This window comes from Nanorana parkeri, unplaced genomic scaffold (genome assembly GCF_000935625.1).
Source record: "Nanorana parkeri isolate BGI_ZX_2015 unplaced genomic scaffold, ASM93562v1 scaffold1852, whole genome shotgun sequence".
NCBI classification, from domain to species: Eukaryota; Metazoa; Chordata; class Amphibia; order Anura; family Dicroglossidae; genus Nanorana; species Nanorana parkeri.
The window spans coordinates 173,644-187,456 of NW_017308120.1; positions in this window are offsets into that span (position 1 = coordinate 173,644).

Genomic DNA, 13,813 nt, shown 5'->3' on the forward strand with positions numbered 1-13,813 from the left:
GGGTCTCACAGGATCCCCTTCATCAGGCAAACAAGTGATGAAGTGATCACTTGTTTGCCTGATGAAGGGGATCCTGTGAGACCCCGAAACGTTGTATAAAGTGTTCTACTTGCAACTAGTACGTCAATAAACACGTAATGAACTTGCTTTGGAGTGCCGGTGTCCATCCTTTCTCGCATGAGATGTCATGCGGTCACACTATGCACCGTACGGCAGGGGCAGAGCAACAGTATGCAATGCATAGTGAACAGAATGGCGCCGCGGCTCAGGGGGCAGCTGCTTTGTGCCGCACGACAATAACTGTGCCCTGGTCACCTGCCCATTTTGCCCCGCGTTAAAGACGGCCCTGACAGCAGCTATACTCCGTTACCTAATAATGCCACACGGGTCAATGGGCTTTGGACTTGTGTGCATGACTTCTGTTTGGCATCAGTTTGAGTTGCATCTGAGATCAATCAGAATTCATTGACAGGGGCATTTGACCTTCAGCTGACCTCCTTATGACCCCCATCAAACGGGTTTTGCGTTCCCTTAGATGTTAAACCCATTTGACGCCAAAAACAAAAAGCCCATCAACACAGGCCCTTACGGTGTTTTTTGGGTGGTTTTTAAGTGATGAGCTTTAAATAACACCTACCAACTCTCTGAGATGAGAAAGAGGGGCATCTTCCAGCACCTGGTATTTAGGCAATGGACACACCCCTGCCACGCCCCCCAGTTATGTGGACCATGAATAAATGATTGGTTAAACCCAGAATTCATTTTTTCACCATTACATTTCCTTTATACCGAGTTTTCCCAAATAGCAAACACGATACATAAGAGAGAAGATAAAGGACTTTTGGTAGGTAAATAGAACCTTTTCCTAGATATCTGTATACCAGACCAAAAAGAGGGACAACTGAGGAGGAAAGAGGGATGGAGGGATTTGGTGGCAAATCAGGGACAGTTGGGAGGTATGGCTGCTGAGGGTAACAGTAGACCCTTTCAGCTATCCTTGCCCTGTTCTTGGCCCCAAAAATGTACCCTTCATTAACCTTTAATGAATACTGTGACGGACTGAACCGTCACCAGGGCTGCTGGAGGAGCCTGAGGGCTAGCCTCCTTCCTACAGACCACGGACCTAGGGCTGCAGAGATGTATTACCCCAGAGAACGTTGTGTGCGGTGTGTGTTTCCAGTTTAATATTTTATCTAGAGAGAGAACTTGTCACTATTTGATGTGAACCATTCTTCTAAAGGCAGCAGGCTGCCTGGAGTGACCATTGTTTGCAATGATGGGATTAAGCTCCTCTCTAATTAAGGACATTCATCCCAAAGAGTGTCTGTGCTTAAAAGACTTCCAATGCGGCACCTAGCTGTCTGGGGGAGGGGACACACTGAACTCTAATCTGATCCTGTCAGGTATAAACTCTGTGCGCTTCCTTCAATAAAGTCAGATCTTGGTTTCCACTTCAACATTGGTGTTGTCTAATGCTTGAGTGGTTTAGCGTTCTGTCCTAATATATTGGTTCTGTCCAATAGTTAGGCAGGTTTGGGCTGATGACGCTGGGATTCGGGTTCCAGCGGAGAGGAAGCTGATTTCTGACGGAGGTACCCAGTCGGGGTACCAGGCGGTCCGTCACAAATACATCTTCCAAAAAAACACTCTCCCTAGATAGAGATAAAAAGAGTAGTGGAGTCTTGTTCTGGGTTGGCCAGGCTGATTAACCTCTTGCCGTCCGCCCGTAGTAAAAAAACGGACGGACGGCACTGCAGCATCTGCGGGTTGCCGTCTCCAGACGGCACGCACGGGCGGGCACGCATGGGCAGAAAAGACCCGATCAATGCACACACCCGGTACCGGGTGTCACACATATAGGCGATCAGCGGGTCCATTAATATAGGGGAAACTGTTTTTTTTTTTTTAAATTTCGGTAATTTTTCCTTAATATAGTAAAAAAATAAAAACCCCCAGTGGTGAATAAATACCACCAAAATAAAGCTCTATCTGTCCCCAAAAAAGGGTATAAAATTCATTTCAGTACAGCGCTGCATGACGGAATAAATGTCAGTTAAAGTACCTCAGCGCTGAACACTGAAAAATGGCCGGGATGGGAAGGGGGTTTAACACCGCGGATGTCAACTGGTTAAAGCAGAAAGTTTGGCGTTAAAGATGCAAGATTTCAGGACTTCCTGAAGATACAGCCTGGGTCCTTTATTCCATAGCGTGATTGTTGATGCAATGTTCTGTCATTCTGGACCTGATGAAGGGGACCCTGCAAGGCCTTGAAAGCGCTTGCATTGATGACGTTCTGAGTCATTAAAAGGACTGATTTCACCTTATATTGGAGTGCTGGTGACATTCTTTGTTGTCTTTGTTATTCCATAGACGGACCCAGGCTGGCTGAATCTTTTTTTACATCCTCCATCTTTGGGTTATGGTCCCTTCCTCAGGCTTTGAACAGTGGACCTGAGGAGTCCCGAAAAGGTTGCATCTTCAATAGTTTGTTAGCCAATAAAAGGTGTCACCTAAACTCCAAACTTTCTAAAATATAGAAAGAAAAGTAGATTCTTGTCTAAGCAGCTTTGGAAGAACATTGAGAGTTTCCGCTTCAATGAAATCTCGCCAATGATGAAATCCATAATTCTGCAGCGGAATCAATTCTTCCCAAATTACTTGTCCCTATTACTGATTATTATTATACGGGATTTATAGAGCGCCAACAGTTTGCGCAGTGCTTTACAATATAAGGAAGACATTACAATCACAATACAATACAAGACAAGATGATAAGGAGGGCCCTGTCCATGAGGGCTTACAATCTAAAAGGGAGGGGCCAGTGATACATGAGGAGGGAGCTGCGTGGGGATGAATTGTTTGAGAATGTGATGGTTGAGCGGTTAGGTTGAGGTGGGATCGGCTTCCCTGAAGAGATGAGTCTTAAGGGATCGCCTAAAGGCAGTCAAGGTGGGAGATAGATGGACAGGTTGGGGTAAAGAGTTCCAGAGGATGGGAGAGACTCTACTGAAGTCCTGGAGTCGAGTATGGGAGGAGTTGACGAGGGAGCTGGAAAGCAGGAGGTCTTGGGAGGAGCAGAGGGGACGGTTAGGGTGATATTTTGAGACCAGGTTTGAGATATAGCCGGGGGCGGAGTTGTAAATGGCTTTGTAACTGATTGTTAATATTTTTAATTTTATTCTTTGGGCGAGTGGAAGCCAGTGGAGGGATTGACAGAGGGGGGTTGCAGACACTGAGCGGTTGGTTAGGTGAATGAGTCTGGCAGCTGCATTCATGATGAACTGAAGGGGGAGGAGCCTGTGTAGAGGTTGGCCAATGAGGAGGGAGTTGCAATAGTCGAGACGAGAGATAACAAGGGAATGGATGAGTGCTGATTGGATTACACCGGTTCTGTGACTTATTAAAAACAGGAAAGGTTCTGATTACAACGTTTTATACAAGTTGCATAACATAGATATGTCAGTAGGGAGTTGGCACACCCTTGCAGCATGATGGGGTGTAGTTACAGTATTGGGATGACAGTGTTGGAAAGGCAATGTTGGGGACATGGATATAATCACTGTGACAAGTTGTGTCACTGCTGGGACTGAGTGAAGTTTTGGCAAAACTGATTTTGCGGCAAAATTTCCCAAACTCTCAATATCACCTATTGAACTGTTCAGAAAAATGAGCTAATGAGGGGCTGTTTTTAGTGCACAAAACCAGGTCCAGGGTAGGTGGAAGGAGCTTCTTTAAAACTTGGGAGCCATTTAAAGCTAGTGTTTGGGTAGAACTCACGATTGACCTGATCACAAACCTCATCCCTATCAGAGAACAGAGACTAGATAAGCTCAGAGAAAGAAAACGTTAGGAGCATAAGTGGGGGTCCTACATGATTGTGTTTAAAGTATTTGGGAAAATGGACAGGTTGAAACAGTTTATGAGAAAAGTATAGAAAGGTGATACTGCATTGGTGGAGCTGAGAGGTGGCAGGAGGAGCTTCAGGGGGTTGTCCAGAGAAGGAATTAAAGGAGAACTATGGGGTCAGGGCTTTTCCCCATAGTTCTCCTTAGGGTAACAGGAGGACACAAACTAGCGTCCTCCCGTTACCCTAGGCTCAGTATACCGCGAGCTACAGCTCTATATACTGAGACGCCGCAGCCGGAGCGGATCCCGACATTGATGTCGAGATCCGCCCAGCTGCATGAGTGACAGCTGGCTCTGCCTATCTAGAGGCAGAGCCAGCTGTACCCGCCCCCTTCCCCGTCCGTTCCACCAGTCAGCGCTGGCAGATCGGAGCCGGGAGGGGGGAATCCAGCCACTCCCCCTGTCACGGCAGAGAGGCGTGACACGATCGAGAGGTGAGCGAACGCCGGTATGTGTTCCCTCACCTCCCGATCTACTGAGCCGACCTGTGACAGTCTCATTGTCACAGGTCGGCTAGAACTATGAGGTGAGTGAAAAGCACCCCCCCCTCATAGTTCTCCTTTAAGCAGTCTTTTAGCAGAACATAGCTGGTGCTGGACTAGCTTCCCACCCCTTCTTTTCCTTTAAACACTGTTGTGCCACAAGAATTTGGCTTCATGGTAGTCACAGCAGCTGGAAGGGTTATAAGGTTCTTTAAGGAGGTCATTCTGGTCAAAATGTAATCTAGGTAGGGACCTGCCTTAGGTATGATGACCCTTATTATGTATGATTGAGTGCCAATGAACTGGTGCTTTCTTCCTGATGGCATCTCTGGTTAATTATATAATTATCTTCAGTGTTGTGTAGCTGGAGGCATATTTTATGGGTTTACATAGGTAACGGGTTGCATTGGTGGCCTCCAATTGACTTTATAATCTGTTATCTACATGCTTGTTAATAAAAGGTTGCTATGGCTGAAAAACTCCAATGTGTGTCTTGTGTTGGTTATATATATCAATGAATGGGTAGTGGAGTGATGGTTGGGCGGTCTAGAAGAGAGGTCATCGTTAATACCTACACTAGTTATGTTTGTCATACTGTTAACTCCTAACTCCCACCGGAGAAGGACACCACTGCTAAACCTAACAGCCCTGAAGAAGTGGACGTCCACGAAATACGTTGGTTCCATTTTACTTCATTCCAGTAAATTGATTCTCAACAGATCCTTGCTTTTTGGATTTGTGTCCGACATCAATATAGTCCTCTGTATTACAAGGTATGATCACAGCTGTTTATGGACAAAGCATTACAATATGTATGTGATATGATATCTGGAAAGCATAGACATAATTATGGTATATTTTATTGCCATTCTGTGATTCAGGCCCATCGGAGCCACAACAGTCATTCCCATCAAAGTAGCAATGGCAATTATAGGCATGGCATATGCTTAGGAAGAAATATCTAAATATCTTTTTGCTAGTGTTGGATGGAATGGGGGTGGGGATGGGTTGTCATTCCTCCCCACTCTATATAAATTGAGAAGGGTCATATTGGCTGGAGTTCCATGTTGATCTTTCCCATATTTTTTTTTTCATCTTGTGATGACTTTTTGTGCTGTTTTTGACCTGTGAGGAAGGAAGTGTCCCACGTGGCATTTTATGACTTGCTCTCTTCTACTGGAAAGGTACCCTCGATTTTTATCACCCTCATAAGGAGAATGGCGGAGAACGGTGTCCTAAAAACCGAGGGTTCTTATAAACTGGCCTAACATCTAGAAAAATGGCAAAACCAGATCCTAAATGCAGCTTGTAAATCAAATCAGGGCAGAACAGGCAGACCAACAACTCAGGGAGAGTAGACTTTGCTAGTGGTGTCACTAGGACCAGGATGAGATGGCTATGGTTCGCTGAGTACTCATCGGTGATGGACAAGCACGTCCAGAGACTTTTTGCTTCATTACTGGACATCCCTTCCATAGAAGAGGAGCGGAGACAATTGTTAAAATAGCTGCACAATATGTTACAGCATGTCACAGACTGAGAGGGGCACATGAGACACTATGGACTTATATATACCCTACCCTGATAATGTCCTTGCACTAATCTCCTGTCCTGTATATACTATATTCATGGACTCACCTCTTATCCCCTTTATATTAATAAATAATGCCCCCAGTCTCCCCTCCTATCCCCTTTATATTATCCCTTACCCCTGATAATGTGCTTGGACTCACCTCCTATCTTCTTTAAATTATCCCTTACCCCTGATAATGCCCCCGAACTCCCCTCCTATCGTCTTTATAGTATCCCTTACCCCTGATAATGCCCCTGAACTCCCCTCCTATCTTCTTTATATTATCCCTTACCCCTGATAATGTCCCCGGACTCCCCTCCTATCCCCTTTATATTGTCCCTTACCCCTGATAATGTCCCCGGACGCCCCTTCTATTCCCCTTATATTATCTCTTACCCCTGATAATGTCCTCGGACTCCCCTCCTATCGTCTTTATAGTATCCCTTACCCTTGATAATGTCCCTGGACTTCCCTCCTATCTTCTTTATATTATCCCTTACCCCTGATAATGTCCCCGGACTTCCCTCCTATCCCCTTTATATTGTCCCTTACCCCTGATAATGTCCCCGGACGCCCCTTCTATTCCCATTATATTATCCCTTACCCCTGATAATGTCCCCAGACTCCCCTCCTATCCCTTTATATTATCCCTTACCCCTGATAATGTCCCCGGACTCCCCTCCTATCCCCTTTATATTATCCCTTACCCCTGATAATGTGCTTGGACTCACCTCTTATCTTCTTTAAATTATCCCTTACCCCTGATAATGCCCCTGAACTCCCCTCCTATCTTCTTTATAGTATCCCTTACCCTTGATAATGTCCCTGGACTCCCCTCATATCCCCTTTATATTACCCCTTACCCCTGATAATGTCCCCGGACTCCACATCCTATCCCCTTTATATTATCCCTTACCCCTGATAATGTCCCCGGACTCCCCTCCTATCCCCTTTATATTATCCCTTACCCCTGATAATGTGCTTGGACTCACCTCTTATCTTCTTTAAATTATCCCTTACCCCTGATAATGCCCCTGAACTCCCCTCCTATCTTCTTTATAGTATCCCTTACCCTTGATAATGTCCCTGGACTCCCCTCATATCCCCTTTATATTACCCCTTACCCCTGATAATGTCCCCGGACTCTCCTCCTATCCCCTTTATATTACCCCTTCCCCCTGATAATGTCCCCGGACTCTCCTCCTATCCCCTTTATATTACCCCTTCCCCCTGATAATGTCCCCGGACTCTCCTCCTATCCCCTTTATATTACCCCTTCCCCCTGATAATGTCCCCGGACTCTCCTCCTATCCCCTTTATATTACCCCTTCCCCCTGATAATGTCCCCGGACTCTCCTCCTATCCCCTTTATATTACCCCTTCCCCCTGATAATGTCCCCGGACTCTCCTCCTATCCCCTTTATATTACCCCTTCCCCCTGATAATGTCCCCGGACTCTCCTCCTATCCCCTTTATATTACCCCTTACCCCAGATAATGTCCCCGGACTCCCCTCCTACCCCTTTATATTATCTTATGTTCTAGAACGTATTCCTTCTGCTCAACCCATATTAATCCTCAATTAGATTGGCAATGCCAAAATGTATTTGGTCCTGCCAATAAAGGCTATATAAATTGAATTGAACAGAATTAATAGAAAGAGATAAGAATAGAGAGAAGGATAAAGTGAAAGAGATGAATGAGAAGAACTGAGAAAGAGAGAGAGACATAAAGAGGGGGATAGAAATACGGTAGAGCACATGTGTCAAACTCAAGGCCCAGGGGCCGAATCCGGCCCACCAGGCCATTTCCTAGACTTCTACTTTCAGATCTAGGTATTAAGTTATTACTAAAACCAGTGATAATTGAATGCAGAGGCAATTATGATTAGATTAAAGGTTAGATATATTTATATAGTCTTACAGGCCCTTTGAGGGCAACCATAATGTTGAGGCGGCCCACGATTAAATTGAGTTTGACACCCCTGCGGGTAGAGGGAAGGAGTGAGCGGGGAGGGAGAAAACATGCTCTTTGTAATTAAAACTTCCAGCTTTTAAATTTTAATGATTTTGGGGGGGAAACAAAATCTTTTTAAATATGACAAAGTCCTGATCTGAGCCCAGCAGAACACAGTTGGTCGACCCCACGAAATCAGACTAATAAATGTATTACTGAATGGTACACGGCTGTCTTTGAAGTAGGATGAAGGTGGGGAAGGGGGTCATTATATAATGTGACTTATCGGGAAGGGGTCGGGGTAAAGGAATTTGATTCACACCCTATAAAGTGAGCGTTAACTGACAGATATATTACAGCAACGTGCGCGGTTCGCTCACGCCGCGGCAGCCCTGTCTGCCTCCTGATAAGACCATTAACGGCGGCGTTCTGAGCGAGCGCCGGGGACGCGGATCAGGCAGGCCAGCGGTAGAGATTTCTCGGGAAGATATGACGGCCACCTTGTCCTACTTTCATCTCTGCCCGCCGTGACCAAATCGAAATGAAATGCAATTGAGTTGCCATTTGGCTTTCAACTCCATCAGCGCGCTGTCTGCTCCCCGAGGAGCCTCTAACCTAATCGTTTGCTGTTGCTAACTTCATTAAAGCCGCCATCAGTCCCCCTCATTGTAGTGCTGGAGGATTCTGGGAATCACCGCTGACGCCCCTCTTGGGGATTTCACACACAATCAGGCAAGTCTTATGGCTGGAAGTTGGTGATTTTTTTTTTTTCTGCCTGGTCAGGGAATTTTATTTTTATCTCTTTTTCGGATGGTCCTGTTTACTGCTTACCTCTGTGCTTTGTGCGTGCGGTTTAATTCACTCAGAGTCTGTCAGCGTGAGAAGAGCGACGTGCGGGGACAGCCAGAGTGTCAACTCTGTGTCTCGTCCTAGGGGAGGCGTAAACGATGTGTCACATACATGGAAAATAAAATGTCTTTTCCTGTGGATACACAGTCATAATCTCTCTCCCTCTCTGTTCTCTGGAATGACTCATTGTATCTCTTTCTCACTTTTTTCTCCATTTCTTCTCTCTCTCTGGTGTATCCCTGTCACTCTCTACCCTCAAATCTCCTTCATTCTCTTTTCCCCTCCTCATTATCTATATCTCCTTGTGTACTAATTGCAAACAGTGTGGCCCAGCATTGGGGAAAGTGAATGGAATTCTTGGAGTGCTTAACTATTGGGATCCCCAGCAGGAGGAAGGAGGTTCTGATTCCTCTATATAGATCTTTAGTTATCATTAGAGGGATCCCCAGCAGGAGGAAGGAGGTCCTGATCCCTCTATATAGATCTTTATTATCACTAGAGGGGTCCCCAGCAGGAGGAAGGAGGTCCTGCTCCCTCTATATAGATCTTTATTATCACTAGAGGGGTCCCCAGCAGGAGGAAGGAGGTCCTGATCCCTCTATATAGATCTTTATTATCACTAGAGGGGTCCCCAGCAGGAGGAAGGAGGTCGTGATCCCTCTATATAGATCTTTATTATCACTAGAGGGATCCCCAGCAGGAGGAAGGAGGTCCTGATTCCTCAAGAACATGGGGACATGACCTCAAACTAGCAGGAGGAAAGTTTAAAACTAACCTTAGAAAGTATTATTTTATTTTAAGTAGTAGAGGTTGGAACGGACTTCCATCAGAGGAATTATTATTTACACATGCTTGGGACAAACATAGATCTATACTCAGACTAAACGATTACAAAATCAAAGAAAAGAGGGGCAGATTTGATGGCCCACTTGGTCTTTCTCTGCAGTCACTCTTCTATGTTTCTACTTTTCTCTCTCTTCCCCTCTCCCCTTTCATGCTACCTCTCTCTCTTGATCTCTCTTATTTTTCTCTATATAACCTCTGTTCTTATCCATTCCTCATACTACCCATCTCTCTCCCTTTCCCAGTCCCCAATCTTGTTTCCTCGATATGTTTCCTCTTTTTATCTCTCTCTCCCTTTCCTAGTCCCCATAACTTGTTTCCTCGATATGTTTCCTCTCTCTCTCTCTTTCTCAGTCTCCCTGTCACTTTCTATCAGTGATGTACAAAGCCACCAATGGCCCCTCTGTAACAACAATCTTTGGCTCCCCCATTCGACTGCCCGAGTACAAACACTTATTTGCTGTAGATCAACCTTTCTCAAACTTTTTACCCAAAGGAGCCCTTCAAAAATGTTCAGGTCCCTGGGAGCCCATGCTAAAAAATTATATGTACAGCTCATGTTATATTTCCAATATCTTTAATAATAAATATATATATTTATTAAATAAAAGACAATGACATACCTGGATTATTTGACACCCAAGGTGGATCACATTTAACACTAAAAAGCCCCAAATGTAAAATTATTTTCGGTAGAAAAATTATCAGTAATAATTATTATTTTCAAAAAACAATTATCAGTAATAGTAATGTAGCGCTCACCCCCGAAGGAGCCGCTGGAATACCCGGGTCACCCAGAGTATGTCTAGGGGATTTTAGTTACAAGTTGCCCCACTAGCATTAACTGCCCTCTTCTAGTGTCTAACAGAGCTGAGATCCAGGCCAGAAGAATAATGCTGAACTCTATTATTGTTATTATTATTATACAGGATTTATATAGCGCCAACAGTGTGCGCAGCGCTTTACAATATAAGGAAGACATTACAATCACAATACAATTCAAGACAAGATGGTGAGCAGGGCCCTGCCCCTGAGGGCTTACTTCCTAGCTGAGAGAGAGGGTTCAGGGCTTAGGACATCCATGAGAAAAATAGACAGACTCCAGACTCACCAGTCCCTTTTAGTATTCCAGTGCATTCAATAGGAGCACACGCTGACACTGGGTACATGAGCAACCGTTGAATAGGGATCGGCACAGAATCTTCAGTAGGAGAGACACCAGACTTGCTCTTGAGGTCCATTCTATTCCAGGCACCTTCAGCAGTCATCGTCTTCCTGGTTCTCCTCCTCAATCAGGCTTGAGGCCTAACAGAGCATTTTGCACACTCAAGCACTCCCACCCTCAGACCTAGGCCTGGGGGCAGGCTGAACAGCACCCAGCTCTGACTGGACTCTGGGCTATCCCAGAACTTGACTGAGCACATGGCAGTTCCCCTGAGTATATATGTGCCCTGCCCCAGCATGCACCAATAGCTATTAGAGCCCCAGTAATTGTGGTCTGGTAGACTGCACACACACTCACAGTGTTCCCCATTGGCTGTCCCCCACTGCAGCAGAGTCACACTCCACTCAGGTAGGTACAATGAATGCCAGAACACCTGAAATTAACCATATACATGCAAACTTGCTACGGCTCTGGAAATCACTAACTCTCTATTGGCCACTCCACTAAGGGTGATAGGGGCTACAGTAACCCCAAAAAATGAAAAATAATAATACCTGCCAGAAAAAGAAACACAGACAGACTCCCTTATATCAGTGAAGTGCCTCCATATATTAACGGTCAATGAGAAGAATGCAGCTGCCACAGACTCTTCGAAGCCCAGGAACTATAAGATGGGAGGACAGTCTGCAACTGCTTAAGGAACCCCTAGAAACCTGTGCAGGGACCCCGGAGTTCCATAGAACCCGGGTTAGAATGGCTGCTATAGACAGGTAGAGGAAGAGTAGCCTTTGTGATACTTTGAACCGTCTCATGATTCACAATGCGCAACTGGAGTCAGGAAGTGGACACCCTCGCAGAGTTGCATTACTTTGTGTCTTTTCTATCTGCCCGGAGTTCAGCTTCAGACTTAGGATTAGATGTTTATTTCCCAATGACAAAGTGCACGCCGACAAATCGGGACTTGAAATCAATAAAACTTTTAAAGAGAGTGGAACCGCGGCGAGTGTTGGTTGATGTATTGAACGGCGTGACAAAAGCATTTTTCATGTTGTATTTCCTCTTCCTCCCGCAATTACTTAGAGAATCGCGGACAATATCTCGTTGTCGGATCAGACGTACAGACAAATGGAGGACGGAGGGGGAACAACTAATAGGAAACGTTTAATATCGTTACACGGAGACAATGTGATTCTACTTGTCTGACCCGAGCTGACTGATGAGGGTTTCATTCTCATTGTCTGGTGGCCTCACAACCCGTGGAGAGGTTACATATATTAACGGTGTGATTATATACATAGAGAGCATCTGCCAGGCACTACAATGTACCTAAAGCCAAATTTCCTCTTCTAGGCATAGGGTGGTGAGGGGTGCTCAAATATGCAAAGAAAAGCAGTACCGGTGCCACACCGATCATCACAGAGGCCAGAATGTTTTCTTAAAAACGAGACAATGCATTTCAGGGGATCAGTCCTCCACTCTGTACAACCTCCTGGTTTATGCAAATATTACCGATATCTTACTGAGTCCGGTCATTTTTGAGGTGACATGATATAAAAGCCCCAAATGAAGGGGGAGTGTCTGAAATCCCGAAATGTGTTGGCTCTTGTTCTCAATGAATGATTTAATTGAAGACCTTTCTGGACCCCATGACCATGGCACCCTTACTACTTTTTGTCATAATTTTGGTTTCTTTCAGGGGCCCCCCTATTATAATTATTATGAGGGAATACCTATTAGCTCACCCAGGTGCACATGCATGCATCTTTGCGTATGGCTCTGCACATAGAGTCACAACTAAGCGGCACCTGAGTGTGTAATAGTCATGGCAGTGTGTGCATGCTTAGTGTCAGCAGTGGCACCAATGTACAAGGAATAGACTGGCTCACTATCAGTGTTGACTTCTGCTTGTTCCTCGTGACCCGACTTGTACCCTCAATGTGTTTCTTTGTTGTTGACCTAGCTGACTTCTGACCTGCTTTTGGATCCTGCTCTGTATTGGACTGCTTGTCCAGTTTCTGGCCTTAACTTCGTCTCTGACCTGGATTCTGCTCATGATTTGGTACTGCACTGCCTTGGCCTGCTCTGTGGTAACGGGAGGACACAAACTAGCATCCTCCCGTTACTCTAAGCTCAGTATATAGTGAGTTACAGCTCTCTATATACTGAGACGCCGCAGCCGAGGCGGATCCCGACAATTATGTCTGGCTCCACCCAGCTGCGTGACTGACAGCTGGCTCTGCCTATCTAGAGGCAGAGCCAGCTGTACCCGCCCCCTCCCCCGTCCGTTCCGCCAGTCAGCGCTGGCAGATCAGAGCGGGGAATCCAGCCCCTCCCCCTGTCACGGCAGAGAGTCGTGACAGGATCGAGAGGTGAGCGAACGCCGGTATGTGTTCGCTCACCTCCCGATCTATTGAGCCGACCTGTGACAGTCTCATTGTCACAGGTCGGCTAGAACTATGAGGTGAGTGAAAAGCACTCACCTCATAGTTCTCCTTTAAGAAATGACAGATTTATTGTAGAATAAACAGTATAGTAGTGGAAATGTAAAAATTGATCTGCTCCATAAAGGTTGTACAGGTACAGGAACTAAGAGGTTAAAGTGTATTTAAAACCCAACGATAAATGGCTCTTATTTGTTCTCTTTTGGTCCATTATATATAGGCCATTGTCTTAAGTGACAACGCTGCTCCTCCATAGATACAGTGCAGTGAGTGTTGTCACCCTAGGAGAGGAAGTGTGTTACTGGCAGGTTCACCAGGTGAAAATAAAGGAAAATAGTTGCAATGTATTACATTTTTTGTACATGGGTTTAGATACATTATAACCAGTCTGAGAGAAGATTCACAGATTTTGTTTGATAATTCCTAAAAGATTTTCCGGGCTAATGAAGAATTTCCCGGTACATTGACATCGCGGTAATACACCGGCTCATACTTGGTAGTTTTACTAATTTTCCCCGAAGGTGTTTCCAGATCTGAAAGTGATTTTCTGATTAATTATGAAATAAAGGGAAAGCTCGGGAAAGAGGGAGTCGAGGGGG